The following is an 11,358-nucleotide window of genomic DNA, read 5'->3' as shown; positions in this document are numbered from 1 at the left end:
TCGATCATGATGTCCATCTTGCGACGTCAACAACTGAAGTGACTGAAGGATTGCGTCTACATAGTTTTTCAGGCCATTAATTGTAGGCTGCTGACGGTCGGCTATTTGACTTCTCTAACACGCTTAAGTGGCCCTTATAAATAGACTAGCTTCACCATTTTAAAAACTTTACTTCTCTAATCGTTTTCAAAATCTCATTAGCTTCATCTTTCTCTTGCCTTTATTTTCATCATCAACCCTTTCTCTTGGAATTTCTACACCATAATGGCTAAAACGTCTAAGACTGTTCCCCAACAAGAAAATGCTTCTTCGTCATCGCGGCCGTCCAGAAGTAAACCGGTGGTGCCACCTTGCATCGAGGAGTGCATTTCCCCGCCATGCGAAGTAACATCCGATTTCAAGATTGATAAACTGTGTCGATACCAGGCCGATGCGAGCCTATGTCCCAATACTTTTGTTTGATAACCAAAGATGAGCTCGAGCAAGTGAAAAGGACTGCAGCTGGGAGAACAAGGACGTGATGATCCCTTCCCCGGAAGAGGACATCAGTGCTTACAAAGCGGGGTACTTAAGCGTGTATACTTACCAATTCACGTTGGGTCCTGACGACCCAACTTTTTGTCCTATAGATCCAGTTATCCTCAATTTTTGCCAACAATACCAAATGACGCTTGGCCAAATCTACCCCTCATTCTGGAGAATCGTCAATCTGATACGATACTTCTCGAGCCAGGTCGAGGGGATGCCTTTTTCCCTCGACTATCTGATCAGGCTATATAGCCCTCGCCTTTATCAAGGTGGCCTGATAAAGCTGCAATGCCGATCTTCAAAATCTCTCTTCTCTATTATCGATGAGGACAATGACCTAGGATGGATGAGCCGGTTTGTCCGAGTCAGGACCTCTGACCTGATTCCTGCTAAGAGGATGCCATTCCCCGAGGAATGGAACATGAAGAGTAAGTACATGCTTATTGATAGTGACTTTTATACCCAGTTTTCCTTTCTCTTCCTCGACCTTATCTTTTTCTCGGTTTGACCCCTTTCCGATAGTGTAGTTGTTTCTTAGTTTCCTAGTGTGGTCCCAGATCTTGCCTCTACTTCTTCGTATGCGGAGCGCAACTGGTGCGACTTGGCCAAATGTCGATGGGAGGCAAAAATCGATGGCAAGTCTTCTTGTTTGCATACTTGCATTTTTTAGCGAAATACTCATTTCATCTTTATGCAGGCCTCGGAGACGCCGTTGACATGCGGTCGCCCCCCACTTGGTGAAGAATAGACGCCAAAGCCTCCCAAGGAAAAGAAAAGAAAGAGGATGTCGCCTACAAATTCCACGAAGTCAAAGAAAAGCAAAGCTAAAAAACCCAAGGTTGACACTGTGGCCCTATCTCCAGAAATGGCACAACGTCTTCAGGATTAGGAAGAAGAGGGAGAAAATGTCGACTTCCTATTGGTAGCTCGAGAAAGAGGAGGCTCCAACGCTTCGAAGGCCGCTGAGTCGATGGAGGCAGAGGCGGTTCGATCTCGAACCGAAGAAATTTTAGAGGGGAGCTCGAGCAAAGTCCCCGAGTCATTAGGTGGAAAAGGCCTGCCTTGCTTCGGGGGGCGCATGGTGGATGAGCTTGAAGAGCCTAACTCCGAGGCACTCCAAAGACAAAATACTATCCAAAGTGAACCACTTAGGGTAATCAACATAGACGACTCGCTGCAAGGTCTGGTCTTCTCCGAAGAGTAATTCCGAGATGCCCAAGCCATGGGAACTCCCGATGTGGGAATGACCCATGAAGGGAATGATATTTTTCGGGAGTGTCTTATGGGGATCGAAGAAGGTCCCAATCCTGATGCCTCATTTATTTTTGAGGAGGCCGAAAAGCTTCTTAAATAAGTAAGTTTTGTCTTTCGTTACTTCGAGTTTAATCTTCATCTTTCTAAGTCTGATTTCTTTTCCTTGTGAGAAGGCCGTGTCACTTCACCAATGAGCATTTGCCAAATCTCGGACTGAGCTTGCTCAATGCGAAGCCAAACTTAAGAAGCTTGTGGAGGAGAGGGACAGTCTTAAGATCCTCTATGTTAAGAAAGAGGGGGAGATCAGCGATCTCCGAGTTGAATTGATGAAGGCTCGTCAAGAACAAACCGAGCTCATTGAAAAGGTAATTTACTCCTATCTCTGGTCTGCTATGCACTTGCTTGTTTTGAAGACTAATACTTCAATTTCGCAGTTCTAGCAGAACGATGAGTTGGTAGAGCAGCTTCTAGAGGAGCTCAAGATGATTGAGGCCGAAAACCTTAGGTGGAGACAAGGTATGGACTGTATCGCCTCGGAGAAAGATACTCTTCGGGAGCAGCTGACTTCAGTCGAATGTCAGCTCCAAAGTGTAAAGGAGGAAAGCCTGGCTCGAAACCACAAAATTGAAGAGCTCAAGGCTAAATCCGCTGCTGAGTTTGCCAAGGCTAAATCTGAAGAAGAGGCGTTTATATCTTCGTACCAAGCCGGCGATGAAGTAGCTAACACTCGGGGGAGAGAGATCTCTGCTGCGGCTGAAGTTAAGCTATCATGTGCACTTGACCATGCCAGACGATAGTCCCGGAGAGACCCTCGACGATGCATACTCTCGACTTCGATCTCTCAACCGATATTGAAAAGGCAAAGACTTTGGAAGAAGAGGCCGCCACTTTGCTTTATGATGACAAGGATTTAGCCAGTGGCTCCGAGAGTGGAGGAGACGAAGATGATGTGCCCGAGGATGAGGCTCTCGAAGACGTAGCCGCCAAAGATGTGGCACCGGAGTAGTTTTAGTTTCTTTATTTTGTTTTTGCGTAAGGACCCCTTGTTAGTATTGTAAATATTTTTTGCAAACATGTCTTTTGGAAATACAAAAGGACCTCTTTGTTTCAGTTTTGGCTTTGTGTTGAATCTCATTTTGTCCTCGTCTGTAGAAAATACAACTGCACAACTCAAATGATCAATCCAAGAATTGGTTTGGACTTAGAACATAATAAACTCTTAGGTTTTTATTGATCGATATAATACCCCTTAAAGTTTTAGTTAATCCTCCAGCTAAACTTTAATCAATTTGATGCGAGCGCGGAATAATGGGACTCTTGAGTCCAAGTTGAGTGAGAACGAGGTCTTGAACTCTATATGTTTTGGCCCTTTAGCTCTTTTTAAATTGGCCCTTAGGCTCTTATATACAGGCCCTTAGGCTCTTACACATCGGCCCTTAGGCTCTTTAGGTTGGGCCAATTAGGCCTCTAGAGTGGCTATATAATTTTTTCCTCTTTTCGGCTAAAAGACTTAGTGAAAATTTTTGTATGCCTTATCATGTGTTTTTTGTACCTGTTGGGTTTTTTGAGGGTTCGACGTATAGGAACCTTATTAGTAACTTGTTTGTGTAATGATAATCGAATACCTTTTAAGGTTTTTCTGAAGGCTGATGTTATCGAAGACTCTAAATCATTCGAGGGTTGATTTTATCGAAGCTCTTTATTTGTCGGTTTTGCCAAGGGTAGCCTAGTTTAACCAGTTTTTTTAAAGTGTTTGATGTCTTTTAATTTATGGCAGAAGTAGGACGTCTCTGAGCTGCATTATTTTTGCCGTAGCCTTTTTATATGACCTTAGTCTTTAATATGGCCATAGCCTTCGGGTATGTCACTTGGACTTGTTTCCCGATAACCTTTCGAACTTGTCCAAAAAGTTAGTCCCCGAGTATATTGGCCTTGGCCTTTGTTTCGAGGGGATGCCTCTTTGAGGTCTTAAGAGTCCAAATTTTTGATGACTCGGATGTGCTGACTGTCAATGACAGTCCCCGAGTATTCTGGGGTGTATTTACATTCTGGCTCTTGAGCCGTTTACCGTAGGGTTATAAGTGTAGAACTTCGTATAATAGTAGACTTCTTTTGAAATACAAAGTGTTTTTGATATAAACAGAATGCTTCTTCAAGTAATTGATACATGCGTACATGTGTTGCCATCGAGGCTCGACTATTCTATATTTTCAATGACTCGGATGTGCTGACTGTTAATGACAGTCCTCGAGTATTCGGGGGTGTATTTGCGTTCAGGCTATTGAGCTATTTCCCGTATGGTTATAAGTGTAAAGCTTCGTATAATAGTATACTTCTTTTGAAAGACAAAGTGTTTTTGATATAAACATAATGCTTCTTCAAGTAATTGATACATGTGTATATGTTTTGTTGTTGAGGCTCGACTATTCTATATGGACACGGTTCATCCGACCGTTAGGCCCATTACAAAGTTCTCTTATCGAGGCCCTCTTTGGCATGAAGGAAAGTATTTTATTTTAAAATATAACCTCCGAGGGTGATGCCCCCCAGTATTCGAGGTTGATTGAAAAGAAGCCTTAGATACTATTGAGTTCTCCTTAGGTAGCATATAGTTGTTGCCTCGTTAAAAAACTTGCCAGTAAAACCCATTTGGAACAAAATCCGATCTAAGGGAAAAAGAGTTCTACACATGCTTTAAAACCTAAGGCCTTCGTGTAAAAAGGGGTGCCTTCGAAATTATATGCCTTCAATCGAAAATCTGCAATGAGTTAGTTTTAAACTCAAATGGACAAAAGGATAAAGTCATACCTTAGCAGTAGTATCATTTGAGCAATGATATGTTCCAATTGTTTGACAGTTGCTCACCTTCCATTGTGCTAAGTTTGTAAGATCCTTTACAGACAACTCCGAGGACTTAGTACGGTCCTTCCTAATTCGGGCCCAGTTTCCTTTTATTAAGGTCTCGAGTATTGAGGGTGACCTTTCGTAGAACTAAGTCCCCGATTCCAAAGTGTCATAGGTTGGTCCTTATATTGTAATATCTTTCGATTCTTTGCTTCTGCACGACCATCCGAACAAACACTGCCTCACATTTTTCATCTAATAACCCGAGGCTAGCATTCATAGCCTCGTGATTTGATTTCTCCAATCCATGTCGAAACATGCCGCTGGGTTCTCTGATCTCGACAAGGATTAGGGCCTCAGAGCCATATACTAAAGAGAACGAAGTAGCCCCCATGATAGACTTCGATGTTGTTCGATATGCCCAAAGGACCTCAGGTAGAACTTCTCTCCATTTTCCTTCACATCGTCTAACCTTTTTTCAGGTTTTGAATGATAGTATTGTTTATTGACTCAGCTTGTCCATTTCCAGTTGGGTGATATGGTGTTGATAATATCCTCTTTATTTTATGTGCCTCGAGGAACTCTGTCACCTTGCTGTCGATGAATTATTTTCTATTGTCACATACAATCTCGGCAGGTATTTAGCTTTACCTGGGGCCGTTGGTAGAAGGCCAACTATATCTATTCCCATTTCATAAAAGGCCACAGGGATAGGATCGAATTGAGTTGTTCTCCGAGCTGATGGATCATCGGTGCGAATCGTTTACACTTATAACATTTTTTGACAAATTCCTTAGTATCCTTTTCCATGCTATCCCAGTAATACCCTGCGTTGATAATTTTGAGAACCAAAGACTCGGCGCCGGAGGGATTTCCACAAGTATCTTCGTGGACCTCTCGTAACACATAATTGGTGTCCCCTCAGCCCTAAACATATTTCTAATGGCCTATCTAACGTTCTCTTGTACAATGTTCTATTTTCCTCAAATGCAAACCTAGCAGCCTTGGTTCGTAAGGCCATCGTTTCTTTATGATCTGATGGGAGTTTACCATCTTTCAAATAATCGATGTACTTATTCCTCTAGCCCCAAGTTAAACTTGTCGAATTTATCTCGGCATGTCCCTCTTCAACCACAGACCTCGATAATTGGACGACAGTCCCCGAGACGGTATCATATTCTTCAACCGAGGATCCCAAATTTTCAAGTACATCGGCCTCACTGTTTTGCTCTTGAGGCACATAATCCAAGGTACATTTCTTGAAGCAATGCAATGTTACCTGTAGTTTATCTAAGTATCATTGCATCCTATCCTCTCGAAGTTCAAAACTTTTGTTTACTTAGTTTACCACCAACAGTGAATCGCACTTGGCTTTGATGACTTCTGCTCCCAAGCCCTTGGCTAGCTCGAGACCTACAATCATGGACTCATACTCGGCCTCATTATTAGTCAACCTAGAATTTTTGATACATTTTCTAATGGTACTGCCTGTAGGTGGTTTTAAGACAATTCCAAGCTCGAACCCCTTCACATTCGAAGCACCGTCTGTGAAAAGGGTCCATACCCCCGATGATGTACCCGAACTCAATAGGAGTTCTTTTTCCACCCCAGGTACGAGGGTCGGCGTAAAATAGTCCATGAAGCCAGCTAGAACTTGAGACTTAATGGACATTTGGGGTTGATATTCAATATCGTACCCGCTAAGTTCAACGACCTATTTGGCCAGCCAGCCCGATAGCTCGAGCTTATGCAAAACATTTCGAAGGGGGTATGTGGTTAATGATGACATTGAAAATATGGCTATAGTTTTCTAGATGCGCTTATCAATGCAAGTGCTAATTTTTCTAAGTGAGGGTATCTGGTTTCAACATCTCCTAGAGTTCGGCTTACACAATAAATAGGAAATTGCATACCTTACTCTTCTCGAACTAGTACTCCACTTACCGCTATCACAGATACTGCCAAATATAGGTAAAGTTTTTCATCTACCTTCGGGGTGTGAAGCAAAGGCGGGCTATATCTTTAATTATTCTAAGACTTGCTGATATTCCAGGGTCCATGCGAAGTCCTTTTTCTTTTTGAGAAAGGAAAAGAACCAGTGACTCCGATCCAATGACCTCAAAATGAATCGGCCCAGACTAACTATTCAACCTATTAACCTTTGCACGACCTTCACACTATCCACGATTTTGATATCCTCGATGGACTTGATCTTACGGGGTTAATTTCAATGCCCCAATTCAACACCATGAAGCTGAGGAACTTACTCGAGCCGACTCTGAAGGCATATTTTTCCGAGTTAAGCTTCATGTTGTATTTTTTCAAAATTTTGAATGTTTCCTACAAATGAGTCAAATGGTCCTCTACGCGCAGGGACTTAACCAATACATCATCAATGTAAACTTCCATTGTTTTACCTATTTAATCTTCGAACATTTTGTTAACTAGGCACTGGTATGTAACTCCTGCATTGTTTAGCCCAAAGGGCATTACGTTGTAACAATAAGTTCCAAATTTAGTAATAAACGAAGTCTTTTTCTTGTGCTCTAGGTTCATCTGAATTTGATGTACCCAGAGTAGGCGTAGAGAAAGGTTAGGATCTCGTGTCCGGCCGTAGCATCGATCATACGATCGATGTTGGGCAGTTGGAAAGAATCTTTCGGGCATGCTTTGTTCAAGTCCTTATAGTCTACGCACATTCTAAGCTTGTTTCCTTTTTTAGGAACTACAACTACGTTGGCTAACCACTTGTGGTATTTTGCCTCCTGAATAGACCCCATTTTCAGAAATTTAGTTACCTCGTCCTTTATGAATGCATGCTTCACCTCGGACTTGGGCTTTCTCTTTTGCTTCACCAGTTTGAACCTGGGGTCGGTGCTTAGCTGGTGTGTTGTTATTTCCGGTGGAATTCCTGTCATATCTAAATGGGACCAAGCAAAGCAATCCATATTATCAATAAGAAATTGAATGAGTTTTTTCCTGAGTTGGGGGTTAATCCCGTTCCTAGGTATACCTTTCTTTCGGGCATATATTTGACCAGTGTGACCTGCTCCAGTTCCTCGATCATTTAACTTAGTTGCATCAGACTCTTCGGGAACGACGAATGTTCTAGGAGTTAGGAAATCCTCATCTTCGTCTTCGATTACCTGTTGCTCCGATTCCGTCGAGGCTGGAGATGATGATTGCTATTTGGCTGCCTGTTTATCTTCGATGCTTGATTTCGCCAAGGTCGAAGGCTTTGGTATTGGTACCATTTCCTCAATTTCAAACATCTCATTTGCAGCATGTTGCTCTCCATAGACTGTTTTCACTCCTTCCTCTGTTAGGAACTTCATCTTCTAGTGAAGAGTTGGAGGCACTGCCCTCATGTTATGTATCCATGGTCTCCCAAGGAGTGCGTTATACCTCATGTCACCTTGAATGACATGGAATTTAGTATCTTGCACAGTCCTGGCTACATTTACTAGCAGGATAATCTCGCCCTTTGTTGTTTCGCTTGCCATGTTGAAGCCATTTATAACCCGGGATGCAGGTACAATCTGATCTTGCAGGCAGAGCTGTTCTACGACTCTCAATTTGATTATGTTTGCGAAGCTACATGAATCCACTAAAACACATTTAACTTGAATTTTACTTAAAAAGATAGAAATTACCAAGGCATCGTTGTGTGGCTAAGATATGCCTTCTACTTCTTCGTCATAGAACGACAAGGCATCCTCGAGCACATAGCTTCTAGACCATTTTTCCCTGGTGATTGATACCTTGGTGCATTTAAATATAAGTCGTTGAGGGACATGGACTCTGCCAATGCTCATATGGATTGCATGTTGCAGTTCTTCTTGCTTATTTTTTCTTGCATCTCTATCCCTGAAGTGGTTTTTGGCTCAATAACTGAGGAATTCTCGAAGGTGACCTCGTTGAATAACTGGGCTACCTCCTCCCTTAGTTGCTTACAGCCTTCGGATTTATGGCCATGTGTGCCATGATACTTGTACATTAAGTTTGGATTCCTTTGAGAGGGATCTGTTTGTATAGGCCTAGGCCACCTAGTGTCTTTGATCCTTCTAATAGCTGACACGATCCCTGATGCATCTACACTGAAGTTATACTCTGACAATCGAGGTGCCTACACGGGGTCAATATGCTTATCAAATCCATTCTTACTCACGAGTCCCCAAGAACTTTGACCTCGATCATTTCTCCGATCTTTTCGAGGAGTGTTACGACTTGAGCCGTTGTTCCTCCTATCGACATATGTCTGATACCATTCTTTGTTAAATCGTGATTCCCTGTCTGTATCCCTTGGGGGCTTAGCCATCAGTATGTTAGGATGAACTGAGCTTGAGGGGGCTCCCAACTGGTCGTCCTCAACCCTAATCTTAGACTGGTAACGATTATGCACATCTGACCATGTCACAACTGGATACTCGATCAAGTTTTACTTTAATTGTCGAGATGCTATCGAACTCTGTTCGTTCAAACTCTATATAAAGGCCTGCACTGCCCAGTTATTGGAGACCGGTGGTAATTTCATTCTCTCCATCTGAAACCTAGACATAAACTCCCTCAACATCTCGTCATTCCTTTGTTTTATCTTGAAGACGTCCGATTTACTCGTTGCCACCTTTATGGCCCCGGTGTGTGCTTTCACGAAGGCGTCTGCTAACATAGCAAACAAATCAACAGAATTAGGAGGCAAGTTGTGGTACCAAATCATAGCTCCTTTCCACAGTGTTTCTTCAAACGTTTTCAACAAAACTGATTCGATCTCATAATCATTCAAGTCATTTCCTTTTATCTCGCAAGTGTATGAAGTAATATGCTTGTTAGGGTCGGTTGTCCCATTGTATTTGGGTATATCGGTCATGCGAAACTTCTAGGGAATGGGCATCGGAGCTACACTCGTAGGTAATGGTTTTTATATGAACTTTTTGGCATCTAAACCTTTCAAGACCGGAGGTGCCCTTGGTATTTTATCAACACAGGAGTTATAAGTCTCTACCTTTTTGTCATTGTTTTCAATCTTCTTTTCCTCGGACTTGATCCTCTTGGTGAGCTCATTAAGCATTCTCATAATGGTGGGGTCAGTTCCCGAGTCATTTTTGTTCGATCTCTCTTGCGCTGGTTCAGCACGCCGAGTGTTTTCTGGTTCAGCTATACTCAGAGTCTTATTCTGACTTTGAAGTTGAGCGATGGCGATCTATTGAGCCTACAACATCTCGAATATCACTTGGAGGCTGATTCCCCCATCTCCCATTCCTTGTGCTTCTTGGTCACCAAATCGAGCCTCCCTGCGTATATTCCCTCCGGGGTCTGTGCCTAAATCTGTGTTTAGAGCATTATGTGAACTAACATCAACTAGTTCCATATTTGGTACTCTCTCAGGGTCTATTGGTGGTACACCGACCCCTATGCTGTTGTTTTCTCCAAGACCTTCATTGTCATGAATATATGTGCTTTGTGAGATAGACATATTTCGCCCTGAGAATAAAAAATTCTTGATAAGAAAATGGGTGAAAGTAAAGTGTTATGAGAATTAGTAATGAAATAATCACTATTATCTTTATCCGCACGGTGGGCGCCAAACTGTTTACCTCGAAAATATGAGTAACAATTAAATTTGATTAGTGGTTTTAAAGATATGTGATTTAGTTCAATACCAATTGATAATCAAGAAATATAAAGTAGGCATGAAAGAAATAAGTGAATCAAACCAATGTTACTCAGCAGTAGTGACCTCGAGCTTAGTGACCTCGAGATGGGTTTAGAACAATAAGAACAATTAAGCAAGAAAAGTAAAGTAAGAGCAGTAGAGCTAAATGACAATTCTGATGAACAGTAGGCGAAAAAGCAGAGAGTATATTCTTTGCTCAATGATTAGATGATCTTACAAAATGATTGGGGTCCCCTTTATATAATAGGGGAACCCTAAATAAGGTATATTTCTATTTACAGTAAGGAATATTCTTGATATAGTTGTCTAACCGCCTAGTACAAAATCGTACAATCCTTTTCTGGGATTTGCACCGTGATATTAGGGACATGGCAGGAATCCAGCTCATTCTGTTACAAATCCATAACGGTACAATTTTGGGGTCGAGCATACCGAACTTCAGTATTCCTTGCACTCCTATCTTCGGGCATTGCATTCCATCCTTGAGCTCTGATCTAGTCCGTCGACCTCGAACTTGAGCTTACTTGAACTCGGACCTAAGGCGATCCCTCGAGCTCGGGAAATCGAAGGCGTATGATTTTGACCGCATATAGTTATGACTACTACTCACTATGAAAAAGGAGTTCAGAACCAAAGTGTGATATTTTTTGACTCAAAGCACAAAAATAAGTGAAAAAACAACCTGTGAACATTTCATGTATAGCGCATGGATGGCATGCGCTATACCTTAATGACACGTTTGTTCGTTAAGTTATAGCGTATACCATCCATGCGCTATATTTGAATTTTAAATATCGGTCAAAATATAAGTAAAGCGCATATATGGGATGCGCTATACCTGAAGTTGAAAAGACAGGTAGGTATAGCACATATACGCTATACCTATATTAAAACCCCTCATGACCTACTCTTTTTCCTCGTGACAGAACGTTAAAAAACGCCCCCATCCATTTTTAAAGCTTAAAGCTCCATTGGAGCTCACCCATCCTTAAAAAATCGTGTCCCCTCATTATTTTAGCGAGCAAACACCCGATCCAAGGTGTTCTCCTATAGTGGAT

Source organism: Nicotiana tabacum, chromosome 1 (assembly GCF_000715075.1).
Source record: "Nicotiana tabacum cultivar K326 chromosome 1, ASM71507v2, whole genome shotgun sequence".
In the NCBI taxonomy this organism is placed as follows: domain Eukaryota; kingdom Viridiplantae; phylum Streptophyta; class Magnoliopsida; order Solanales; family Solanaceae; genus Nicotiana; species Nicotiana tabacum.
Note: the sequence above shows the minus strand (reverse complement) of the source record.